A 17,220-nucleotide genomic window follows, 5' to 3' on the forward strand; every position below is an offset into this window, starting at 1 on the left:
TTGCCGTTTTATGATAAACTGCTGATTTCTCTTCATGAAACGTGATGTTTTAAACAGGTAGAGGACAGAGTTTTTTCTCATGGCGCAATTCAATCGGATCACGAAATAAAACTTTCAGTCCCGTTCATTTGTATGGCGAGTTTTTCAAAGTTGAGGTCCCATGGCGCCGTTACTTCCTGCTTCCGCTTAGGCTCTCTATTATGTACAGTTAGTAGGTGCGTTCGAGATGAGCCAGGCGTGTGCAGAATCGATCGCCGGTGACCAGCGCACAATGCATGCCGGTTAGATTTGTGTCCGACTTGATCCCGACTTGCTCTGACGTCATGCACGCGCCTGCAACGATAACCTCACGAGATCAAGGCGGCCGCAGTTTTTAGAGCCAGGCGCCGCAGTTGCTCTCCACCGACTGCAACCGCCTGCAAGCCTCAGGGCATGATGGGAAACGCACCGGATCATGAGCTGATTGGCTCTTAAGTTAGGACTGCAAACACTAGCCTACGTGTTGTTGTATAATGCTAGATTATATGAATCTCATGTTGTAGGCCTGCTGCTTAAAAAAATATTCACACTGAGTCAAACTTATGTCCTGAGAAATATATTGGTTAAAGCAGAAGTAAGCGATCCGGTCGTTTTCGCTAATGCTGCGTTCCAGGCAGGCTTTTGAAATCATAAATTACAGCTTCAAGTCACAACTTACGACTTTGTAGCGTTCCAGGCAACCCACTCGTGTTTCTCCGACCTGTTTTACCTGTGAAAGTCACTATAACGGCCACTCGTAACTTCCGACCCGTGAACTCGTACCAGTACGTCTTTTTGTACAGTCTATGTACCAGATCGAACTGGTACGACTTCACAGGTCGGAAAAAAACAAGTTTCCTTGAACGCACCATAACAGTCCTCGTCCCTACGTCGCCACATTCACGGCGTTCCTTGGCTGCACACACAGCCCTGCATGCACACACAGCCCTGCATACGATAAATGTTTTCTCCTCGACTCAGAGCAGAGCAGAGTGACTGACAGACCCGTGATTCAGACCAAACACTCTATGTAAGTGATTGCTGTCGGAAGATATAACTATTTAAGACTTATATTAACACAAATATATCACTTACTTCTGCTTTAAGTTATTTATTGGACAATTGCAGTACAGCATAAGAAATATATATTTCGGTGACTTCCTATTTGTATTGACGGCGGCTGGAAACTGTCCGACTTGACTGCAGCTTTCTGTCACCGCTGCTGCTGCCGCCTGCTCTCGCCGACCGTCCAGACGAGGCGCAGTTCATCTCGAACGAGCCTAGAGACTCCATCAGAGCAGCTCTGGCTGCTGCCTCCCTCCCATCCCACTGCGCCCCCTGTGGCGGAGCTCCGCTACTGCAGCCCTGTCCCTGCAGCTCACTGCGCCCCCTGTGGCGGAGCTCCGCTACTGCAGCCCTGTCCCTGCAGCTCACTGCGCCCCCTGTGGCGGAGCTCCGCTACTGCAGCCCTGTCCCTGCAGCTCACTGCGCCCCCTGTGGCGGAGCTCCGCTACTGCAGCCCTGTCCCTGCAGCTCACTGCGCCCCCTGTGGCGGAGCTCCGCTACTGCAGCCCTGTCCCTGCAGCTCACTGCGCCCCCTGTGGCGGAGCTGCGCTACAGCCGCTTCACACATATTACCCATCAGCCCTTGCGGCGGCTCCGTTCAGCCCGACGTGGGTTGGTTCGGTCGAACCGGGCCACGTCTGCAGCTGGTGGCGGCGTCAGGTGGAAGACACAAACACATACACACCAATTTGTTAAAGTGGGGACATACACACACACACACATACACACCAATTTGTTAAAGTGGGGACAAATGTTGCAGAACCGTTAGTGAGGGGTCGCGGCTCCGTGGGGACATTATTATTATTATTATTTATTTTTTTTGAAGTATCACCCAATTACCAACATTTTTTTGTATACTTTGAGCTCATTCTTCAATCCGTTGATGTGGGGCTTCTTGTCATATTTTAGTAGGCTATAGTAGTGCAATAACTGTACACTTTTGACTCGACTAGACTTTTTTTCCCCCTTGTTGTAACAAGACTCTCCCCAGGCGCAGAAGCCAGCGGGGTAACACTTTATAATGAGTACACACTATTAAGCATTAGTTAAGCACTAATATTGAATTCATAATTTATAACACATGAATACTCATTAGTATGTAGTTAGTAAACATAGTTATAAATGTTTTACTCATCATTGATAAGCACAGTAGTTATGGATTAGTAAACACTTAATTCATCATTTATAAAGCATGTTTCTGACGTATACTCATTAGTATGTGGTTTACAATCACAGTTGTAAATGTTTTACTCTTCATTAATAAGCTCATCTATATAAATGATGGATTCAGCATTCCCAAGCGCTCTTACACGTCCAGTATGAATGGTTAGTGAGTGTTAGTAAATGTTTTATAAAAACTCACAAATTTAATTTCCAATGGATGACTTATAAACAGTATTAATGCAGGAATTCATGAATTCAGGCAGTTACAAAGCACTTACTACTCGTTAATTAAGTATTTTGTGTGAGCTCATCTAAAGTGGGCACTATCTATGCCTTACAGAGCATTTACAAATGAGATATTAAGGCTGGCAATGCCTCAAGACTCACAAAAGTCTTGGTTATCAAGACCAAGGAGAGACACAACACAGGGGGGGGGGGGGGGTCAAAAAAGAAATTGCACAAGACACAAGCTGAAAAGTTGGCTCCTACATCAGCCATCAGACTGTTCAATATAACCCTCGAATGAAATGGAGCGTTGAGCACCTTCATTTATTTTATTTCATCTATTTATTTTATTTATTAGTGGTTACCTTTTCTGTGTGCCTTGTTTCTGTTGCTGCTGTGACCAAATGAATTTCCCCCTTGGGGATCAATAAAGTATTCTGATTCTGATGTGTTGTGCAACAGTCAAGTCATGTGCAAGTGTGTGAGACATGTGTCTGAACAAATGTGTAGGGAAAAAAAACCTGCATTCATTTCCACTCTTGAAAACTTTTATTTAAAAAATACAAAATACAAAACACACACACACTAATAATTTAAAAAATGTTCAGGTAGTCCTGCTGCCAGGTGTCCCCGCTGATGCTAGCTGCTACCAGGTGTCTGCTGATGGTAGCTGCTACCAGGTGCCCCGCTGATGCTAGCTGCTACCAGGTATCCCGCTGATGCTAGCTGCTACCAGGTATCCCGCTGATGCTAGCTGCTACCAGGTATCCCGCTGATGCTAGCTGCTACCAGGTATCCCGCTGATGCTAGCTGCTACCAGGTATCCCGCTGATGCTAGCTGCTGCCAGGTGTCCTGCTGATGCTAGCTGCTACCAGGTGTCCCGCTGATGCTAGCTGCTACCAGGTGTCCTGCTGATGCTAGCTGCTACCAGGTGTCCCGCTGATGCTAGCTGCTGCCAGGTGTCCCGTTGATGCTAGCTGCTGCCAGGTGTCCCGCTGATGCTAGCTGCTGCCAGGTGTCCTGGTGATGCTAGCTGCTACCAGGTGTCCCGCTGATGCTAGCTGCTACCAGGTGTCCTGCTGATGCTAGCTGCTACCAGGTGTCCCGCTGATGCTAGCTGCTGCCAGGTGTCCCGTTGATGCTAGCTGCTGCCAGGTGTCCCGCTGATGCTAGCTGCTGCCAGGTGTCCTGGTGATGCTAGCTGCTACCAGGTGTCCCGCTGATGCTAGCTGCTGCCAGGTGTCCTGGTGATGCTAGCTGCTACTTGGTGTCCTCCTGAGGGTCATCCTCCTGGGGACTGTCCTGCTGCCCGGTGGCATCCTCCCTCCTTCTGTGGGCCAGCCAGAGGTCGACCGAGATGCCATCATGTAGGGCACAGTAGAACTGTTTCTTCCCGCCACGACAGTTGTATTGACTGTGCCCGTACACTTTAGCCATTGGCTGGCCACAGTGCCGACACGTTCGCCTCTTTACCTCCCTCCACCACTCATCTTCCTCATCCTCCCCTTTCTTCTTCCTCCAGGCCGTTGTCCTGGGAAGAGTGCTAGGGTTCTTCACCAGCTGTTTCCTCAGCCACTTCTTTGCTGTCTTGGCCTTTTTCCCCAACGACCTTTGACAGAACTCCTCCCCCTTGTAGTAGGCGTGGCCAGATTTCACTGTTTTGCGCCTCCCGCAGAGGTGGCAGGGAGTGCCCGGTGCTGGGAGGACGCTGCCCAGGGAGAGGAGCTGCTGGTCTTTCGCCGCCCGCAACATCCGGCGGCGTACAGTGGAGCGGGCAGGCGAGGGGCCAGAGGGGGGCGCTGTGGAGGAGGTGGAAGCAGCCTGGTCTGGCTCTACTGCAGGACACAGAGAGACAACAGTCATGTCAGCGTTGGAGCGCCAAGAGTCAGTGTGTGAAACATTTTCTGTAAAGGTTTGAAATGTACAAATCTTTCTTCTTACCATGTTTTTCCTTCCGCTGCCTCTTCCTGGGAGCAGTGGAGGTGGATGGAGCAGTAGAGGTGGGAGGAGCAGTGGAGGTGGATGGAGCAGTGGAGGTGGGAGGAGCAGTGGAGGTGGATGGAGCCTGGTCCGGGAGTGCCCGGTGCTGGGAGGACGCTGGGAGGACGCTGCCCAGGGAGACGAGCTGCACAGTACAGCGGCGTACACTGTACCGAGCAGGCGATGGGCCAGGGGGGGGCGCTGTGGAGGAGGTGGAGGCAGCCTGGTCTGGCTCTACTGCAGGACACAGAGAGAGACAACAGTCATGTCAGCGTTGGAGCACCAAGAGTGAGTGTGCGAAACATTTTCTGTAAAGGTTGAAATTAGGGGTGGGCGATATGACGATATTAGATGGTGAAGGATTAGAGCGTGTAGACGATCTGCCAAAGTGCAGAGATCGTAGGATCGTCTGGGGCTCATTCTATAAATTGCAGTTCTATGCTGCAAAGCGCAAACAAAGAACATTTACAAAGTTTGCTAAAAGAAATAACAGTTACTTTAGTTTGTATTTTTTAGAGTTGAGCCGGATACTCGGCTGAAACGAGTATCCGGTACGGATAAAGCACTTTTGCCGAGTACGAGTATTAAACGAGTAATACGAGTCAATATCTGTGCTCGGAAAAAAAAAAAAAAAAAGATTGAATGAAAATCCTCATTGGGTAGCTGACTGTGTCAGCGTTCTGTGATAGGCTACAGCCCCTCCCCTATACACATGCAGGTGTGTTGCTCTGATCACTCACACACAGAACAGCTGACAGCTGTCTGTCTCTCTCTGTCTGTCCCTCAGTCACTCAGGTTCGCCGGTCTTTACCCTTAACGTTTAGGGTTTCTTCAGCTTCAGTTACTTACTTATGAACCAGTAGACTTCTGGTAAACGTGGGTTCGTTCAGACGTGGTGCCGATCGCGTTGCGTTTCTGCCTGTCGGAGATTTTTTATTTTTCACGCGCTTTCTCTCGCCCTCTCTCTCTCTTTCTGCCGGTCGTCGGAGTTTTTTTTTTTTTTTAACCGTCAGCTGGCTCTAACCAGTTTTTTTTTACTTCATGCACTGAGTGTCTGACACTTTCTTGCTGTATTTCATTAAAAATAGTAGTGGTAGCCTATAAATTACAAATTAAGCTACACTCTCTCCCCCCCTCCCCTCTCTCTCTCATGATGAGTGATACACAGAGAGTAGCTGACACTCAGCTGTCTCTGTCTCTCTCTTAGGCTACTCACTCACACACACACACACACACACACACACCTGGTGTGGAAATAAAATAAAAAAAAAATAAAAATCACACTGATCATTAAAAAAAAATTAAAGTTAAAAAAAAGTTGTTGAGTATGAAAACTATTGTTTATTTTCCTTCATAATTGCAACCGCATGTGTTGTATTAATAGTTGCAAAACTTGTTCTGTAGGTAGTTTGTTTGCTATCATGATCAAAACCATTGATCTGAAGCTCAATGCTGATGCTGTCCTGTAAACAGTTTTCTAATTAGCAATAACTATAACAATTTCTGATCAACCCATATCAATTGCATGCTTAAAATAACATACCGGTTAAAGCCTCGCCCATTTCAAGACAACCCAACCCACTTCTGGGTTAAATCCCGCCCATTTCCGGTTTAGGCCCCGCCCACTCCGAGTACAGATACAGATACAGATACTTCATATGGTTAACAGATACAGATACAGATACAGATAATGCTGTACTCGCTCATCCCTAGTATTTTTATTTGACCCTTTTCAATCAGCTATTTAGTGTTTTGATACTTAAAATCCTGTTAAAATGACTGTGTTGAATAAAACAAACAGTAATGTCTTAATTAATATTTTACTATCATGTTTATCGAAAGCTACCTTTTATGTTACAAGAGTGCACTTTATCAGAGTGTTGTTGTTTACCTTTTACTATGTTTACGTTGTTTGCACGTGTTGGCAAAACTGCAACTATTTAGATTAAAATCTGTTCAGAAAGGTTCTTTGGCCTGAAATGTCTGTTTTTCTTTTTTTAATTTAAAACCGTGATGAAATAGAAATCGTGACTTCTTTTAAAAAAAAACGTGATATGATATTTTTGCCATATCGCCCAGCCCTAGTTGAAATGTAAAAATCTTTCTTCTTACCAGGTTCCTTCTGCTTCCTCTCGTTCCTCTCCAGTTTGACTCGTGTTGGTGAGGTGGAGGTGGAGGTGTAGGTGGTGGTGGTGGTGGTGGTGGTGGAGGTGGAGGCAGCCTGGCCTGGCTCTACTGCAAGACACAGAGACAACAGTCATGTCAGCGTTGGAGCGCTAAGACCCGGTGTGTGAAACATTTTCTGTAAAGGTTGAAATGTAAAAATCTTTCTTCTTACCAGGTTCCTTCTTCTTCTGCTTCCTCTTGTTCCTCTCCAGTTTGACTCGTGTTGGTGAGGAGGAGGTGGAGGAGGAGGAGGCGGTTGAGGAGGGAGAGTAGAGGGAGCCGCTGGGGGAGCTGGAGGTGGTGGTGGTGGTGGAGGACGTGGAGGCAGCCTGGTCTGGCTCTACTGCAAGACACAGAGACAACAGTCATGTCAGCGTTGGAGCGCCAAGAGTCAATGTGTGAAACATTTTCTGTAAAGGTTGAAATTAGGGCTGGGCGATATGACGATATTAGATGGTGAAGGAATCGAGCGTGTAGACGATCTGCCAAAGTGCAGAGATCGTAGGATCGTCGGGGCTCATTCTATAAATTGCAGTTCTATGCTGCAAAGCGCAAACAAAGGACAATTACAAAGTTTGCTAAAAGAAATAACAGTTACTTTAGTTTGTATTTTTATTTGACCCTTTTCAATCAGCTATTTAGTGTTTTGATACTTAAAATCCTGTTAAAATGACTGTGTTGAATAAAACAAACAGTAATGTCTTCATTAATATTTTACTATCATGTTTATTGAAAGCTACCTTTTATGTTACAAGAGTGCACTTTATCAGAGTGTTGTTGTTTACCTTTTACTATGTTTACGTTGTTTGCACGTGTTGGCAAAACTGCAACTATTTAGATTAAAATCTGTTCAGAAAGGTTCTTTGGCCTGAATTGTCTGTTTTTCTTTTTTTGATTTAAGATCGTGATGAAATTGAAATCGTGACTTCATTTAAAAAAAACAACGTGATATGATATTTTTGCCATATCGCCCAGCCCTAGTTGAAATGTAAAAATCTTTCTTCTTACCAGGTTCCTTCTGCTTCCTCTCGTTCCTCTCCAATTTGACTCGTGTTGGTGAGGTGGAGGTGGAGGTGTAGGTGGTGGTGGTGGTGGAGGTGGAGGTGTAGGTGGTGGTGGTGGTGGAGGTGGAGGTGGAGGTGGAGGAGGACTTGGAGGCAGCCTGGCCTGGCTCTACTGCAAGACACAGAGACAACAGTCATGTCAGCGTTGGAGCGCTAAGACCCGGTGTGTGAAACATTTTCTGTAAAGGTTGAAATGTAAAAATCTTTCTTCTTACCAGGTTCCTTCTTCTTCTGCTTCCTCTTGTTCCTCTCCAGTTTGACTCGTGTTGGTGAGGAGGAGGTGGAGGAGGAGGAGGGGGTTGAGGAGGGAGAGTAGAGGGAGCCGCTGGGGGAGCTGGAGGTGGAGGTGGTGGTGGAGGTGAAGGTGGGGCTGGAGGACGTGGAGGCAGCCTGGTCTGGCTCTACTGCAAGACACAGAGACAACAGTCATATCAGTGGTGGAGAAAAGAAAGTCAGTGAGTGAAACATTTTCCCTTGTTTTTCCTTGTAAAGGTGTAAAATATAAAACTTTTTTCTTACCAGGCATCATCTCCTCATTATCACCCTCTGTCTGTCCCTCTGTCTCTGTTTTGTAGCTCTCCATCCTGCAAAGAAAGGTTGGAAAATCAGGTGAGTAGAAATGAAAGAAAAGGCCACAAAGTCTCACAAACCACAGTCATGAAAAAACACTTACTTGTAAGCTATATCTCCTCTCTTTCTCTCTCTGCAGCAGCTGTGTGTGGTTGTGGGACAGTTCACACAGATACTTTACAGGTGACCAGGTCCCACCCCCAACAACTGTTGGCCAATCAGCTCTCCCGGGAACAGGCAGAGGGTCGTCATGTACAAAGGGCCTCTGATGTTCTCTTAAGTGTCTTGATGTCTCAGGAGATCCTAGGTGTCTCTGAAGTTCCTCTTGGCACCTTTACACAGGGGGGAGCAGGAGGAGGCCATGACCTGACCTGATCAGATCTGTCAGCTGTCACTTGCATGAGGTAAATGATCAGATCTGTCAGCTGTAACTTGCATGAGGTAAATGATCAGATCTGTCAGCTGTCACTTGCATGAGGTAAATGATCAGATCTGCTGAGAAAACGGTCATCCATCCCAAAGTTCAAGAACACGGACCACCTCTCTGCAGCTATGACTGGTGTTGATCCAAACTGGAGGTCCCTGGTCATGGTGGTTTTTGTCGTTTGTTGTCCAGAGAGACATTCGAGTTGCCCAAAGAGACAATCGCCTTCTGCAAGTAGCGATAGAAAGATTTAACCCTGACCCTGAATGGCATCCCTGTCTCTAGCCAGAGTCCAATTTTTTGAGCTCCCTGCAGATGTGGCAGGACGCTGAGCTGCAGCTATGACTGCTGGTGACTGCTGGTGACCGCTGCATTACCAGTTTTTGTAGTTTGTATATAGTTAGTTGACTATAACTATGACTATGACTGTAACTTTTGAGATTGTTTCGGACATCCTGACAGGAGAGAGTTGCAGTAGTCCAGCCTAGTAGTGATGATGAGTGATTTTTGGGTTTGTTTGTTGTCCGTTTCTGTTTTTTGCTGCTTGCAAAACAAATTGCCCCCAGGGGATAATAAAGATATCTTTGACTTTGAATGCATGCATGAGATGATCAGAGGGAGGTGGTCGGATTCACTTGTGATGGGAGAGGGAGGTGGTCGGATTCAGGGAGGTGGTCAGAGGGAGGTGATCAGAGGGAGGTGGTCGGATTTGACCTGTCAGCTGTCACTTGCGTTCCCATCTTCCTGATCCAAGATGGAGATGAAGACAGTCATGTCAGTGTGAAACATTTTTATTAAAAAAGGGGTCAAAAATGTCTGAAAAGTTTTCTTACTGATCATCCTCTTTCTTTTCCACCCCCAGCTGGTCAGTCTTTGGTCTAATGTTTTTCTGCCTCCATCCTGCAAAGAAAGAGAGGAAGAATGAGAAGAGTAGAAGTGAAAGAAGAATGAACGAAAGCAATCAGGGAGTTCAGTTTCCCACATCATACGGATGAAGCAGCCCTCACCTGTAGCACATGTCTCTGGCTGTCATGTGTCTGGCTGTCAGACAGTCTTCACAGGTGACTGGGTGACACCTCTCAAGCACTCTCAGCCAATCAGCTGTCAGGCAGTGGGAGGAAAGAGACAGTACGACTGTAAAGAAGTCGGACACTCCCAGTTACATGGAGTAACTTTCTGTGCATCCATTCGTGTGGCTGGAGGAGCAGCGGCAGGCACATTAAGTGTCCTTAAACGTGTTTTGGGGTTTTTTGTTTTGCAGTGTTCAGTGTGAATTGTATTTAAATACTTGTGTGAACAATTTTCTATTAAAAAGTACCTTATTCTTATTTACACTGTCATGTGCTTATTGTTACTTAAACAGCATCTCACACTTGGTACCTGGATTGGTTCCTGTGGGGTGGGGGTGCCGGGGGGAGTTAGAGGCAGAGCTGTCCATCTCCTGGGTCGTTAGGGTTACGGGGGCTCCTCCATTCAGGCAGCAGGGTCTGGGTCTATTCATATTACAAAGAGGTGTCAGGGTGATCAGCTGGGATGAATGGGTCATTAACAGTGAAGAATGCAAGCCCCCCCACCCCCCCACTCCCCAAATGATGTGTGTCACTCTGAACTCACCATGTGACAAAGCCAAAGCTGATTGGCTGCCTGTCACTGGTCTGTGACAGGCTGGTGGGTCACATGACTGGAGGTGTCAGGCTGTTAGACCTGTCACAGACAGTGTGTTGATCTGCTGTTCCTGTCGGCTGTCACTGGGGGGGAGGAGAGGATGGTGATGAAGGATCATCTCTGTTCATGTTCACTAGTGGTGGAGGAGATGATGATGGTGATGATGGTGGTGGGGAGGAGGTTCTCTCTCCCTCTGGTGGTGGTGGATTACCTGGGTTACCTGATCGGGGAGAGGGGGGCTCACTTACCGGAGGGTTTCTGGAGTTCTTCTTTCAGTGAAGAGGCTGCTGGGCGGGGGGGTGGGGGGTGGGCTGCACTTGTCCGGCCCACATGGCGGCTGAAAGGTCATCAGAAAGAAAGTCTTAAGTATGAATCATGTAACTACCATGGAGAGAGACGACGTCACTGTGGAAAAAGAGAAGGAGACAAACCTGTGAAGCAGCTGCCGCTCTCTTCATCTGCAGCCACTCCTCCACCGATCTGCCTCCAACCTTGGTGCAGTAGTGCTCCGCTCCGTACCGGGTGTGGCCGTGCGCCCTGTTCTTGGGCTGGCCACAGAGCCGGCAGTTGAACTGTGAGTACTTTTTTTTTTGGAGCAGAGCACGTACTTGGTCCGCCCTCCGCCGCTGCTCCTCCTCCATCATGGAGGAGACGGTGGGGGTGGAGGGAGAGGAGGCTTCGGTGGAGGCAGTGACTGCACCCGTTGGAGCCGAGGAGGATGTGGAGAAGGAAGCTGCGGTGGCACCGGGGGACGAAGTGGTCGATGACTTCCCGGAGGAGCCGCTCGGTCTCCTCGGCCCCTCGGGTGCGACGGCGGCAGTGACGCGCCATCTCCTTGCGCGTCAGGACGATGCGGGCATCCCTCCCCTCCTCGGACTGCCTGGCCTCTCTCAGGCGCACCACGTCATCCTTGTCCCACTCAAAGATGGCGCGGGTCAGGCGCGCCATGAAGAGGCCGTAGAGCTGGTGGGCATCGGTGGTGACACCCCGAGCGAAGCGTCGCAGCAGGTGCCACACATCCAGCCGCACCACCAGCTCCTGCCACTCCACGAACATGGCAGAGACCTGGAAACACAAAACAGACGCCGTCTCAGTCACACTGACGTTTAAACATTTACAATCACTTTCAGCAACTGACAACTTGTGGATACTGCAGAGCTCGTCCTAAGAGTCGTAAGAGTTACCTTGCTCTGCCCGCGGGCGGCGCAGCAGTCCCGGTCCACGTACAAGACCTGAGGAGGGGCCTTTCCGGCTTCACGGTAGCGCTGCATTAACCCGGCCGCCATGGGCAACAGTCCGTCACCCTCGGACTCCGTGAGCACGGACATCAGCACCTGCCCGTGCTCGTTGCTGCTGTGTGCACATTGGTGACCCAGGCAGCTGTTCCAGCAGCGCTACCCGCAAGCTTCTTCGACATCTGCACAGCAAGAGAGAGAGAGACAGACACACACATTATGTCAGATGTGTAAATATAAACACACACGTAGGCTGCAACAACGACACAGACCACAGCTCACCTTCTTGGTGGAGTCCATCTTGAGGATGGATCCAAAGATGGACGTGACTCTGGCCTTTGTCTCCTGCAGACGCGTGCAGGCCTCCCTCACGTAGACGGACAGAAGCCAGGACACACAGGGAACCGGGTGCATCAGCGGGACCACCACCGCCCGCTGAGGCGCCGCCACACCTGGAACCCGAAGCTTGCGTAGCACGGAAAGGTAGCTCGTCGACCGCGACATCCACTCTGTGGTGTGCTGCTCCACCAGAGTCGCATGGAGGCGGGAGGCACTGTTCCCCAGAGTGCGCCCCCTCATCAGCCCGATCACTGTTTTATCACACGACAACCTGAGGAAGTGGACGACAGAGAAGAGCAGGACAGCAGGGGGATGAGAATAAGTGTCAGTCAGGGCAGATCACAGTGTTTGTGTGAAGTAAAAGGTCTGGTGCTTACCTGTACGTGAGGACAGCTGGAAATTTGGCCTGGTGTGCCGGGTCCAGCTGTCTTAGGATGTCGTGGGACCACGCCGCCAATTTCCTCTGACATGAGTGACGTTCCAGGTACTCCGTGCCCATGAAGTACCAGTCACTCCTGTCCAAGACCCTCCGGACGGTCTTGTAGAGGCCAGAACCGGTCAACCTGTGCTTACAACCTGTGCCACATCTTGTATGGCATCCACAGGAAGAACCGGTCCTGGAAGAAGGCGTGGTGTGATGCGGGCTGCTGGGTGTAGAGGGCACGCTCTCCAGGGGGGAACCACCAGAGGCGGAGCTCGCTGGTGAGCACAACACGCCCACCAGCACCTCTGGTGAAGAGAGCCCTCGCCACCCAGTCCTGCTGCTCCTCCGGGAGAGTCTGCCTCCAGCCTGGAGGCAGCAGCTGCAGCCATCAAACGTCACCGTCAGGATAAAGATTCAAATGCACACATCACACAGACAAACATTTCTTCACACAGGTTGTATGTATGGTTCTTACCTCAGCACCAGAGGGCAGCGGTGGTGGGGGGGGGGGGGGGCGGTGGCGGCAGGGGCGACGGCACCTGCGGCGACGGCCACCGGTCCCGGCTGAGGAGGAGGGAGAACCGGTCCCCACTGAGGAGGAGGGAGAACTGTGCTGGTCCATGCCCCTCACCGGCCGATTCAGCTGAACCACTGCCACCACCTGGAGAGTAGAAGTAGGAAAATACTTTATTCATCCCCCTGAGTGAATTTTAAGGCATACAGCAGCTTACAACAACAACAACACATGACATGACATTAAAAAGAAAGGTATGATGAAATCCTCACTTCAGGGAACAGCTGAGTGTAGGCGTGGAGGGCATCCTTGTTTGCGGCGAGGGGCGACTGCGAGGTGTTTCCGCCCTCCCTCTCCTTCAGGTGGGAGGCCGTGATGGCGGCTGCGTAGCCAACATCGTTGGCCAGGAGCCACCTGAAGGTCTGCCCCCCCAGCAAGTTTGACGCACCGGGGGTCCCCGCCTGCCTCCTCGACTCGTCCTCTGGCCTCCAACCTGACCCCATCAGGCTTCTTCAGCTGAGCGGCCGTGGCTGACCCGCCCTCCTTGTCCCCCCGGGCCAGCTTGGCCGCTTCAGGCCAAGGATGGAGGGTCAGGTCGGAGGCCACCGACGCCACCGTGGCCTGGCGGCGGAAAATCGGACGGTAATCCATCCTAAACAAAAAAAAAGAGTGAGAGCTGAAAAACAACATGGCAGAGGGGGCCAGCATCCTTTAAGAACAGTCGGTGGCTCCAAGCAGATTAAACACTGTGACAGCACTGCCTTTAATGTGTGTCTGCTTTGTGAAACCTGTCATGCACACGGTGTTGGGACAGTAACTTCTTCATATGTGACTGACAACCATCGACTACAATACTTTTAACTGTTACTGTACATGAATAACAACAGAAGCAACGTTTAAAAAAAAAAAAAAAAAAGGCAAATCCAATGTAAATATATCAAATGTGCTGCATCACACCAGAAGCAACCCTAAGCACGTCAAATACAATGTAAGTATGTAGAGAGTGATGCTTTACTCGACGTTTTGTGTAACCTTAAGCGTTTGAACAGAGGGTTAAATAACTTTCAGCACAACAACAAGTGACAGTGAACAAGTGACAGTGACATTGGTGGGGGGATGGGCGACTACACAACCTGTGTAGCTCGGGTCACACTATGACAGCACTATCTTTAATGTGTCTCTGCTTGGTGAAACCTGTCATGCACACGGTGTTGGGACAGTAACTTCTTCATATGTGACAACCACCAACCACCAAGTACAATACTTACTGTACATACTTACTGTTACTGTAGGCTACATGAATAACAACAAAAGCAACGTTAAAAAAAACACGTCAAATCCAACGTCAATATATCAAATGTGCTGCATCACAACAGAAGCAATGTCAAACATGTCAAATCCAATGTAAATATGTCAAAAGTGCCGCGTTACTCGACGTTTGGTGTAAAGTTACATGACGTTTGCACAGAGGGTAAAATGACTTGGAGCGAGCTCTAGCCTAGCTATCGCCGCACCGTTGGCCCCGAGTCCAACACGATGAAAATACTCACTCGGTACTACCAAAGTCCTTCTAGGCATACATATAGAACGTCTCTGGTGTTATATCTGAATTATTTCAACGTTGTCGACCAAGACCCCGCTAACTAAAGTACCGTGAAGTTGGACCGGAGCACCCGTGCTGCAGCGAGCCGAGGACAGAGCGCTGTCTGCCGGAACACGGATAACGAGCGGCCGGGTGCTACGGTAACAGAGTCCCGCTAACCGGGGGAAAACATTCATTTCGCCGTATATATGTTCAATTTTCGTTTTTATCCGGTTCATATGTGACACATTTCATTTACTTACGTTTGTTTGTCGCGCTGACACAGAAAAAAACAACAAAGTAGCTCGCTTGCTTGCTTGCTGGCTGTCTTGCTTCTCCGTCTGACGCTGAGTGACTGTCAGTGTCCTGCCTGCCAACGAGGGGGGCGTTGCCTAGAGTGTGTCCAGCCAATTGGCCATGGAGAGAGTTTGGTGACCGTTCAGTGTGTATGTGGAGCAAGGCGGGACCTCTGGATTACGGCACGGCCAATCCGCGAGGAATGCCCTCTGGCCCCGTTCATTGTCTATGCGGGTCCCGGGAGCCAATGGAAGTACGCGAAGGTGTGCTTTGGGCCAATGAGGAGCAGGCTGCAAGTACGGGTGAAGTACGAGGAAGGCGAGAAGATCCATCTCCACTAGGCGCAAGGATGACACGCAAATTCGTGAAGCGTTCCTCATTTTCGTTTATCTGCGTGAGTTGTATTGTTAATGTACAGTTTAAAAAATAAAAAAAATTTTTTTTTTGAAGTATCGTCAAATTACGAACATTTTTTTGTATACTTTGATCTCATTCTTCCATCCGTTGATGTGGGGCTTCACCCTGAGGTATTTGCATCCAGTTGTGTAGAGTTAGAGGCAAAAAAATAACATGTTATCGTGGAAAATTTTACTTAAATTTACTTAGATTTACTAAAATTGGAACAATACAGAGAAGATCGCGCTGGTGCCTCATCATCCTGGGCACCACCACAATCTTCTCTGTATTGTTCCAATGTCAGTAAATGTGTTTTTCCACAATAACATGTTGTGAAAATGTGAAAACGTTTTGCCTATAACTCTACACAACTGGATGCAAATACCTCAGGGTGAAGCCCCACATCAACGGATGGAAGAATGAGCTCAAAGTTTACAAAAAAATGTTCGTAATTTGATGATACTTCAAAAAAAAAAAAATCTTTTTTTTTAAAACTGTACATAACTGTACATTAACAATGAAACTCACGCAAATAAACAAAAATGAGGAACGCTGTGCCAATTTCAAGTTCGTGAAGCGTTCCTCATAAAAAACTAAAATGAGGAACGCTGCACATGAAGCGTTCCTCATTTTAGTTTATTTGCCTCAATTTTGTTGCTATGTACAGTTAGAGACTCCATCAGAGCAGCTCTGGCTGCTGCCTCCCTCCCAGCCCACTGCCCAGCCCCCTGTGGCGGAGCTCCGCTACTGCCCTGTCCCTACTGCCCTGTCCCTGCAGCTCACTGCGCCCCCTATGGCGGAGCTCCGCTACTGCAGCCCTGTCCCTGCAGCTCACTGCGCCCCCTGTGGCGGAGCTCCGCTACTGCAGCCCTGTCCCTGCAGCTCACTGCGCCCCCTGTGGCGGAGCTCCGCTACAGCCGCTTCACACATATTACCCATCAGCCCTTGCGGCGGCTCCGTTCAGCCCGACGTGGGTTGGTTCGGTCGAACCGGGCCACGTCTGCAGCTGGTGGCGGCGTCAGGTGGAAGACACAAACACATACACACCAATGTGTTAAAGTGGGGACATACACACACACACATACACACACATACACACCAATGTGTTAAAATGGGGACAAATGTTGTAGAACCGTTAGTGGGGACATAAAACATTTTTTTTTAAAGTATCACCAAATTATTAACTTTTTTTTGTATACTTTGGGCTCATTCTTCCATCCGTTGATGTGGGGCTTCACCCTGAGGTATTTGCATCCAGTTGTGTAGAGGTAGAGGCAAAAGATTTTCACATTTTCACAACATGTTATTGTGGAAAAACACATTTCATTAAAGTCCCTGGAAAGTGAAATTTGAGTTTTGTTTCAAAATATATTAAAAGTGTTCGAAATTTATTGATAAAAACATGCAAAAAGACTCATTTCTGTGCAGTGCTTAATTTTAGAGGTTAGGGTTTCACAGTTTCACTCTGCTTCAGTGGTCTTTGTTTTTAAGGGCAGGCTTACAGAGGGGGCGCCGTGACGCACTGGCGTCCCTACTTTCATAACTCCTCCCATGTGTACAGTAATATTATAAATACTTCAAGAATGCCAACGAGCATCTGCTGCCACTACCCCTAGAGCTACCGGCGCCGCCGGAGCTACCAGTCCACTAGCTTGGTCTATGTCTTAATAAAATGTAATGCAGACTTATCAGGTCATTGTAAAACATTTATTTATTGATGTAAATGTGGTGTTATAGCCCAAACAGCCACAGTCCAGGTGAACCTCTGCAGCGTCCGTCCCACAGCTCACCGACACAGCAACGGCTACACCGGCAACAACACTGAGGGCCCTGATAGCATTAGCTCGGCGGCTAGCGCTAGGCCCGTCGTCCTGTGCTGACGGTGGCAGCCCTCATTGTTGTTGTGGTGTAGCCTTCAAGGCTCCCGTTGCTGTGGCGGTGAGCCGTGGGTCCGATGCTGCAGTGGCTCGGGACCATGGAGGCTCGGGGTGAACGGGACGAACGGGGCTAGCCGCCGAGCTAACGGTTAGCGCCGGGCTAGTCGAGCTAACGCGTTAGCGCCGGGCTATTAGCCGCCGAGCTAACGCTATC

The sequence above is a fragment of the Trachurus trachurus genome (genome assembly GCF_905171665.1).
Source record: "Trachurus trachurus genome assembly, chromosome: 9".
Classification (NCBI taxonomy): Eukaryota; Metazoa; Chordata; class Actinopteri; order Carangiformes; family Carangidae; genus Trachurus; species Trachurus trachurus.